A 10,119-nucleotide genomic window follows, 5' to 3' on the forward strand; every position below is an offset into this window, starting at 1 on the left:
GAATCCTCAGGCATTATTACTTTATTATCAACCACTTTCCCTGAACGGAGAGTAGTGACGGCCTTTAGCTTTCCTTGTATTATACTTTCATTACTAGAACTACCATTTAATTCAAAGCCTGTGTTTGTTGATTTTGGATTTGGTACAGGCTGAGTTGGAAACACGCCTTTTTGTTGTGGTTTTTTTTGGGCTAATTGTTGGATGGCTAGTAATATCTGTTATTGAGCTTGGATGTCACTACAAGAAAATAGGTTATTAGCCACGGCCCAAAACCATGGCAAAAGACTTTTACCCACGGTCAAAATCCATCACACGACTATGGGCTTTTTGTGCGTCAGTAATAGTGCCCACGGTCATTGCGTCGGTCTAAGTCCGTGGAAGTCGCAACGAGACTAGTGGATGCTAGTTTTTGCCTACGGTCACACAATATTAGCCACTGCTTTGGACCGTGGGAAAAGACTTTTTTTTATTAAAAAAAAAATTAGGTCCAATGTCACATTTCAACCTGTTTCTACACATTTTTTCTAATTAAACAACCACCAATTGTCCACAAAACTTTCTACAGCCTCTTCATTACACAATTATTAACAATTATTAAAAGATAGTTAATAATAAGGAGAAATACAAGTTGTTCAATTGAAAAAAAAGAAATTATAAGTTACATTTTACTCTAAAATAAGAAGATGGACTTGAACACACCCATCTTCATCATCTGGCCTTCACGATACCGTTAAAGCTAGTCTAACCCTTTATGTTCTTCAGGCAATTCATGCTTCCCATCATCATCACTTCCATATGGGAAACTAACATTCACAGCATACAAAAAATTCTTATTTAATTAAATAAATTCCAAAATAGTTGTTGCAAAGATTGACCAGGAAAAGAAAAAAATGATTCGTCAATGTACATTAATCAAAGCCCTCCAGTAAGTCTTTATTATGACATCAATCCAAATAATGAAAAGAGGAAAATGAAAAGAGGAGATATCATGCATCTCTTGTAACTACAGTGCATCTTATTACATAGTTACATGTAAACATTTTATTGAACGTCATAGCATATGAAGAAGAAACTAGATAAAAAAATCAAGGAATTTACCCTGAGTAAGAGCTGGAGGCACTTGTTTCCCTGTCTGTTCAAGAAAACCAACACAATCCCCTAGTGCAAACATATCTTCCACAGAAGGTACCCGCAACCACTCATCCGCACCAATCCTATATTATATCAAGATAAGAAAGTGCAGGTGGACACAATTTAAAGATGATCAGAGAAAGAAGATTTCAAACAACAATCTCACATATTAGATCGCCTACCTTCTACTCGGTGCCTTTGGATGATCTGGATTCTAGAATGTTCCACATTAATCACGTGTCTCAGTTATAGACTTAGAGAATTATAGTTACTAATATTACTTCTTTATGTAAATTCTAACAATACTTAATCAAAATCGTTAGAGTTCAAAATAGTAATCTGTGGCAAGTGGCAATGTATCATTCAACACAAGAAACATTTTACTTGTTCAATTCCATAAAATTAAGAAAACACTTAGATCAAATAAGCATTGCTCACCTGGATTTTCAGAGAGCATCAAATTCAGCAGAAGCTTTCCACCTCCGGTTGGAATCGAAACAAGTAGGATTACCTATAACCATCTCTACAACATCACACCCAAGTGCCCAAATATCCGAAGGCACTTCTTAATCGATTATGGTTACATATAAAGTGGAGTACCGTCCAAATTCTTCTTCCCATCAGGTTTTTTTGCCAATCCAAAATCCACATAATGCAAGAATACATTGTGGCATAATCACACAGCCAACAACCCCTACCTACAGCTTGCGAACTGTTTCTCGAGCTTAGCTTTGGCACTAAAACACCTACATAGAGAAGACAACAGTTACAGCTACAACTTCGGAACAAAAAAACAAACAAACTGAAATGATTGAACAATAAATAACACTCCTTTCGATACCTATTAGAACTTCCTTCCCACTGGGCTTAGTTTCTCCAAACATCCAAGCAAACAATATAGCCATCGCAATCAAAACCGCGAAAACAGCTTCCAATTTCCACACTCCATAGTTCTCAAGAAGCAGAAATATAAAACTATACAAACACACAACATTTGATTACACTCAAAACACAAATTTAAGCCAAAAACTAAAACTGTTCACTCAAAAAGCAGATGCGATTTTTTCTGCTTACCAATCAGTAGCAGTGATGAGAACACTAACCCAAAGTGGCAAGTAGCACATAATAACTTAATTTAAACACTTAATATTTTAAGAGAGCTCACTTTCAGTGCTTGAGAGACAGAGAGGAAGAGAAGCAAAGTTTTGCGAAGTTCTTTGGATCTATCACCTAAGAGCAAGGGTAGCACCTACCAATTCAGCGTGATCGACCCCCATTCCCCTGGACTAGCCAATTCTGTATCTAAAAATAATGAGAAGATATCCATGTGGTATAGACGTATAGTACTATAGATTTATAAATCATAACAATGGGTTCTCGTAGCAATGTCTAAATACAGAACAAAAAATCTTCATGTAACTATGTAATATAGCATGGAAAAAGACCTCAATTTCCATAATCGCTATCAAGAGTTCTGTAAGCAAGTACCTAAACAGTACAACTATTCATTCTAGGATTCCCACAATGCAGTACATTAACACGTTCATGAAAAGTTAAAACTCAAAACCATGTAACCAACCCCGTCAATTCAAATGAACTCGGCAGTGCAAGGTGCGTCCCATGTAATTGTTTATCGGGGTTTATCACTTTACATAAGAGATATCCCATATCAATTAAATAAGGGAATTAAATAACTATACTGTTATTGTCAATTTGTCATTGGACTTATTAGGTCCCCACATACTCACAGAGAGAACCTCGGGGAAATAGAAAAGATAGACAGACAAAAGATAGACAGAGAACCCAAAGTAACAACACAAGCACGCAAACAATATCCATCATAAATTCTCGGATCATTCAAAAAATAACCAAAACAAATAGCAAACTTAATTCTCATAAACTTGATTACATGCAATGAAGTGAGTGTTATAAAACAATAGATCAAACAAATCAAAAATTCATTTACATTCAAATTCCAAAATCGATTCACCAAAGAACATGACTAAGAACAATCATTCCACATTATAACATACAAACAAACAAACAATCAACAACAAATAACCCATGCATAGATCAAAGCTCTTAGCAAAGATTATAGTATATAACATGCTAACATCAACATCAAGTATGCTCTTCTTAAACCAACACACGCTAACAGTAGATTCTTTGTCAATTAAAATTCCCAAACTTAACTAATAGAAAATTAATAGAGTGAGCACCGAATGAGGAGCTTACCGGATACTTTTGATCAGTCCACTCCATTACAAACCTTTCACTGGAATTCAACAAAGAAATGAAACCAAGAGAATGAGAGAGAGAAAAAAATTTATTTTTCAATCGGTAAAAAAAAAAATCAACCTTTTTTAATCGGTATAAAAATTGGTTCGAAATCGAGATTATTTTGTGTCAATTACTAGTGTATCTACAAGTTTATTAATGCACTGCGTATTTTCAATATTCATGCTTATCAACAAAAAAGTTCAAGAAACCCATCTTCAGTAACAACGTAATCAAGACATTAAAATTGAAGAAGTTCACCTTACTAACCTGCTGGGGTTTTAGAAAATTGGAGAAGATGAGAAGAGAAAACCGAAATCAAGATGTTCTAAGAAATTGGGGTTCTTGGGAGAGTTTTTTTTTGTTGCTGAAAAAGAAGCTAATTAAGTGTTAGCCGAAAAGAATAAGGGGATGAAAGTTCATCTCGTTGTGTTGAAGAAGAACAATTTCGCTCTAGGGCTTTTTCTCAAGTTCATTTTTTTTTTTTTTTTTTTTTTAGAATACGTATGTTATTAGGTAGACCTTTGCCTACGGTTCTTGACTTCATAGTATCCAACGGTTTAAACCGTAGCAGCAATCATAGCTAAGTAGTGTCGCTTAACAGGGCTAAAGGATACAAAATTGGTCCACGGTCCTTTTAGGAGTAGCGACGGTCACAAACTGTTGGGTATCCAGCAAGGGTAATTGACCGTGGGTAAAAAATCAGGGCATCCGAGGCTAAAAGCTCATTTTCTTGTAGTGATGTATGCATTGAATCTATCAGTTTGGGAAGGTTGAGTTGCCACAGGTTGTGTAACAAGAACTATCTCACGTTGATTATTAATGGGTGGATTTTGATAGTTGTTATGAACTGGGACTAAACTTATATTATTATTATTATAATTACCTTGCCCTTGTCCTTGCCTTGGTTGATATTGATTGTAGTTGTTGGTGGACCTAATATTTTGATTATTAAAACTTGGAGGTGTTGCTTGTTGGTGATTATTATGTCAACTAAAATAAGGATTTAGTCTCCAAAGTGCATTAGGTATATAATTAAAGGCACATACATCTTCTGGTTGTGATTGTTGTTGTTCATTCGCAAGAGGACAATAATGATCGGAATGCTCAAGACTATAATAGAAATTACAACGAAGATAGTTTATATTCATGACGGGAGTTGGTTTTTCTTCTTATTTTTTAATAGAAAGGGAATCTACCTTACAAGTGAAGGATTCAATTAAAATTTTAAGTTTAGGATCTTGTTTAATCTCAAACATACTAGCTGCCTTAGCTATAGAAGAAGGAATGGAGTGGGAGTAATCGTTACCTCCCCAGTTGTTACTTTTCTTTGATTGATTATCTAGAAAGCTATAAGCATTTGTGGCTCCTTTACCTAGGAAATTACCTCCATTCATGATATCTAAAGTCTCTTTATGATGTTGGGATAGACCTTTAAAGAAGGCACGAACTAGTGTGTCTTTACCCAGATTATGATGTGGACATTCTATTAGAAAATCAGTGAAACTGTTCCAAGCCTCAGAAAAGGATTCTTGAGTCTTTTAGCGAAAGAAATGAATATTTTGTAGCATCTCATCAGTCTTCTGTGGAGGGTAAAATTGTTTCATAAATAATTTTACTAGTTTTTCCCATGTGTCGACAGAGTTCTGCTTTTGTGATGTTAGCCAAGTAGCCGCTTTATCAACTATGGTGAAAGGAAACACCCTGAGCTTTATTTGTTCAGGTCTTACATTAGGATGATAAAATGTAGTAAGAACTTGTTGTATCCTACGTAAGTGATGATAAGGCTTCTCATGGTCTAAGCCATGGAAAACAGGTAGCAGATTAAATATATTGGGGGGGATTCTAAAATCTCCCGTAGTATCTACAAGAATTATGTAGGACTCAGGTCCATCGTTTAAAGCCTTATAGAAATTAGAGAGGGGTCTATTTGCTATTTCTGCACCCATTGCTATTAATGTAGTGTTGGTGGGTGTAGGTGATGTGTGTTTGGTGATTGGTGAATTTCTAGATAGGTGATTATTTTTGTGTCTACGATAAACAAATATAGCAGGTTTATGCGTACCAGATCTTAATCTTATGCAAGTTTTAAATCTAATAGGCAAGTCCTAACGAGCATGCAAAAATAGCATGATTATTACTAGAAATATAATCCTCTAACTGTAATTCGAGGATGTAAAGAGGTGTTTCCTAGAGTGTCCTTGCTACGCGTATAAATTGCATCTTCAACAGCCTTGAAGCACGTCTACGTTACTTGAACAATTATATGAGTACTAGGCGGGGGTACACGGTGTGGATTGTGAAGTCCTGTAAAAATATTAACCTTATTAGTTTTTAAAATTTTAAGAATTAGAAAAAGGCTTTTTACTATGGGCTTCGTGTTGGGCCTGGATGTCAGGCCTGTGAAACGGGCTTTGGTAGTAGGCTTTCTAATTAATATTTAATTAATTATTTTTTTTTTTGTATTTTTTATCAAACCAACGGCCAGGTCGCTTAGGAAATTGAGGGAGGTTGTCCGTGCGTGCACGTTCCTTAATTAGAGAACCCCAAATTCTGTTAGTTTGCTAGATACCATTTAGAATGAAGAAAAATATTTTTTTTAAATTTTGTAGTTGATTGCATACGAGTATTGTACTGTACTCGTGAGATAAGATTGCAAATAATATTAAAAAAATTAATTTAAGATAATTAACCTAGGGCGTGTGCGCGCTTAGAATCTAGTTATATTGGGCGCGGGTCGTGCTTGATATGTGGAAGGCGGGTTGTGCTCAGTGAAGGCAAATTTAGGGCACGAGTGCGCTCGTGACTTAAAACTAAGGTTTCAAATTTTTAGGTTCAGGTCACGGGAGGGCAAGGAGTAGGCTGAGCAACTCGTATGCTCTCGAACAGTAGCTGAAAATTTCGAAAAAAGTACGAAGAGTGTTTTAGTGTGTGTTTTGTGAATAGTGAAAACAGTGTTTTGTAATCTAAACACACATAATGTAAACGAACTAGATGGCAAGCAGCGCCATTAATAATAAATAATTGATGTTTTCTTGATGAACAGTAGATATATGATGTCGTGAACAATAAATTATGGTGGAAAAATAGTAGATAAAACTCATCAAAATCATGTGATAAACAGGAGAGTAGTCGTGTTCGCCAAACTCTAGTTGTACACTACTTAGATACGAATCTAGATTGCATATATGTTTCACTAATAAGAGTCAAAATAGTATATATGAGGTAAAAATAGTGAATTTAAATTGACAAAAGAAGATATTATAAGGGGTTTAATCCACCACGCGATTTGATTGACTATTAGGTAGTATCAAATCACTTGTATTGATCCCTAGTGAAAACCAAATCCTCTCGGATCAAAGTTCCACTAGCATGAGAGTGTAGCTCCACCACAAATCTCTTTGGTGGTGGCTTTATACTCTAGTTCTCTATTCTAGTTACTCATAACGAGGACTTGAATTTCTTATTTGCAAAATAATAAATACTAATGATTAATCATCCTCACATGGCTTTATAAACCTCTTCTAATGGAGGTTTAGCCTCGTTTCATTGGAATCATATTAACTAAATAAACTAAAGACATAATTGAAAAAACAAATTAAATGAAGAACTAAAGTTTTTATTGATGGGAATTAATGGTGACTACAATTGCTAACCCTAATGAAAATAAAACTAATTAAAACTAAACTAAACTAAAATTAACTAAAGAGGGGAGCTAGAAGAGTTAAGGAAGGAGGTGAAGTGTTAAGCCTTAACCTTCTTTATATAGGAGAGGGTTAGGGTTACATTTTCGTGCATGGGCCAAAAAGGGGGACTTTGGGCCTCTAAAGTGAACCTAAAGTCCATTAGGTTAAGTTTGCCACAGCTGCTAAAAATTACTTCTGTGCCCTTTTCGTCCACTTTTATAGCTCTGATTGGGGCAAGGATGGGTCCATTGGAAATCTGATTCCTAGCCGGTCGTTTTGACATAAAATAGGCCCAATTATGAGGCCCGAGTCTAAAGATACGGCCTGTTGAAGTTTTGTTGACTTTTCTATCCTTTTTCTACCCAGATTGACTTTGACTTCCCATCTTTAACTGGACTTGAAAAAGGTTTTTCTCCATGATTCTTAGGCTTTAAATGTAGAACTTCCTTGGCAATCATCTTAACTCATTTTCCATGCAAAAGTGGTGCTTTTAGTCACCTAATCAACTTCAAGTCCTGAAATGCACAAAAACACATAAACAATACTAACTTTCTTTTATTATAAACATAATTTGCCTAAATAGAGTACTATTAAGGGATTTAAACTACACTTTTGGGTACTTATCAGATATCATCAACTGTGGCATCAATCCCAACACTACAAAGACAAGGCAAAAGGAACTGGTAAAAAGTCTTGAGGATTGGTTCGAAAATAATAAAGAGAAAGAACTAGAGGGGAAGCACAGGTAAGTATTTCTGAATTTTTGGGAACATGGTTTTATGTTTGAGAAGTAGGTGACGGTTCATGATTCTAAGCATGCTAGTTCATGCTTTTGATTGTTTGTATTATGATGTTGGTCAGTGTCTGAGCCAGTTTTTGGTATATTGTAATAATTAATAACTTATATCATGAAGTAACTGTGGTTTTCAGATTATGACTAGACTATAACTATTGTTATGATCTAACTGTGGTTTTACAAATCTGTACGTTTGTTTCTCTTAGTTGCTGATACTTCATGACATGCAGCCTGGTAATGTGTTTTTCTATAACTGCTTAATCATACATTAACTGTGATAACTAAAGCAACTGAAACATAAACAATAGAGGTAAATGTGGTAGACAATCTTATTCATAAACATGGAACTGAAACAGATGGATAAAGAACTTACATGTTGTTATTTATTCATTAATATTTACAATCTTATGACTAAAATCCACAATCATATGCCACTATCTTTGAGTAGCTAGAAAGTGGTTTATTGTTGTTTGTAGACAAAATTTTAATTGAGATCGAACTCATTCCTAATGAGTGGAGCTTGTTTGTAGACAAAATTGTAACCATACTTCTTTCTTCCTTTCTCCATCATCTTCTTTCTTGCTTTCTTCATCAATGGTGGAAAATACTCCCACCACTTGCTTTCCATTTGTCTAAGTAACGGAATTTCGCCCTAAAAATATATGAATGAGAATGAGAACTTTAATTTACTCTGTGTGTGTATTGTGCGTGAGGAGTGTTAGAGAAGGAGAAGAATGAATGTTGGAGAAGAGAGATTGATGTTTAATCTTGACTCTATTGCGATCCACCGGTTCAAAAATACCACACAAATCTATAGAAAATCGTGTGGTTCTGTGGTAGTGACAAGGAGACAAGGTCACATCAGGGGGACAAGGAGAGAGGCGAGAGAAGTACTTTCCCTTTCAAATGTATGATCCATTAGAAAAAGTTTGACCCACGCCCTATACATTAATATAGGGGTGATAATTTGGCCCTTAGGCCCTCAACCCGCCCTGACCCGACCCTCAAAATTGCATGCTCAAGCCCTCAAAAGTTGGCCCTCACAGATTTGAGGGGCAGGCTAGGGCCTAGGTTATGAAACATGAGCCTGACCCTCATTAAGCCCTCACTTGGGCCTCATACGTTTTTTTTATTATTTTACATTATATTTATGTATTATACTCTAATTATCTAAGTTGTATAAAAAAAATATCACTAAATTAGTTTTCAATAGGGGATAAATTAGAACATAACATAACGTAAGCGTTTTTTGTAATTGATTGAATGATAGGTATATTAGTCATACATAAAAGCAAATCTAACCTAACAGTATAGTTAAGTATGAAAAATGTAAATGTTTTAAGAGTATCATCTCTTCCACTATTTCTATCTCTTTTTTTGTTTTTATAAAGGCATAAGAATTAGTTTTGTATACTTAGTTAAAATTGATATAAAAAAAAAAAAAAAAAAAAAAAAAAAAACTAGTAAAGTATAATTAGATCGGGCCCGACCCGGCCTTCATTTGGCCCTAAAAAATGAGGGTCGAGAGGTGGGTTAAGGGCTTGAGTTTTCATGCTTGACCCTACTTGACCCGGCCCTCAATACAAAATAGGGGCAGGCTGACCAGGCCCTAAATCACGAGGGTTTTTATTGTTTGAGGGCCGGGCTAGCCCAGCCGGCCCTTTTATCACCCCTATATCAATACATGTGGAAAAAGCAGTGTTCTAAAAAACGCTAGGCGGTAGTTGGGCGGTGGGAGAGCGCCTAGCGCCTAGGCCTTTTAGGCAGTGCCTAGACGGGCTAGGCGCTAGGCGGTTTTTTTTCCTAATATATATAGTAATACACACCTATACTACAATAAATAAAGAAAATCATTTATCATAACTCAAAAAATAAACACAAACTAATATATTTATTACAAAAATGCGTAATAGTTGAAAAATATCAACTTCATATAAAAACATATTATTTATTATAGTGTCATATAATTTAATATTAGACTTTAGTATTTTAAACTCATTCAAATCTTAAACCTACACGGGACTTTAATTTTCGACATTTAATCATTCAAAAAAATAAAATAAAAAATAATAATAAAATTTGACTAGACCGCCTAGAGACTGCATAGACCCGCCTAGTCGGTGTACCGATTTTTTAAACGAGGGCCTAGGCGAGTCGGTTGGGCAGCGCTAGACCCATTTTTAGAACAGTGGGAAAAAGTTTACTCATGCCACCCCTGATAAATATAAA

The 10,119-nt window shown here is 35.3% G+C and overlaps 1 long non-coding RNA gene and 1 other non-coding gene across 4 annotated transcripts; one reads left to right on the plus strand and one right to left on the minus strand.

Annotated features, from left to right (window-relative positions):
- Positions 1–543: 543 nt before the first annotated feature.
- LOC147480989 (uncharacterized) lies at positions 544–3,950 on the minus strand. Of its 3 annotated transcripts, none has more exons than XR_015204540.1 (7): positions 3,679–3,950; positions 3,367–3,406; positions 2,206–2,427; positions 1,973–2,106; positions 1,570–1,877; positions 1,099–1,214; positions 544–803 (listed from the first exon to the last, which is right to left on the minus strand). It is a non-coding gene; the product is annotated as an uncharacterized LOC147480989 (long non-coding RNA). The 3 variants fall into 3 exon arrangements; XR_015204541.1 differs by having other exon boundaries at positions 2,297–2,427; positions 3,670–3,948; XR_015204539.1 differs by having other exon boundaries at positions 2,297–2,427; positions 3,679–3,947.
- A 925-nt stretch (positions 3,951–4,875) lies between these two features.
- Positions 4,876–4,981, plus strand: LOC147480990 (small nucleolar RNA R71). Its single transcript, XR_015207119.1, has one exon. It is a non-coding gene; the product is annotated as a small nucleolar RNA R71 (small nucleolar RNA).
- Positions 4,982–10,119: the final 5,138 nt, after the last annotated feature.

Source organism: Coptis chinensis, chromosome 8, assembly GCF_015680905.1.
Source record: "Coptis chinensis isolate HL-2020 chromosome 8, ASM1568090v1, whole genome shotgun sequence".
Lineage (NCBI taxonomy): Eukaryota > Viridiplantae > Streptophyta > Magnoliopsida > Ranunculales > Ranunculaceae > Coptis > Coptis chinensis.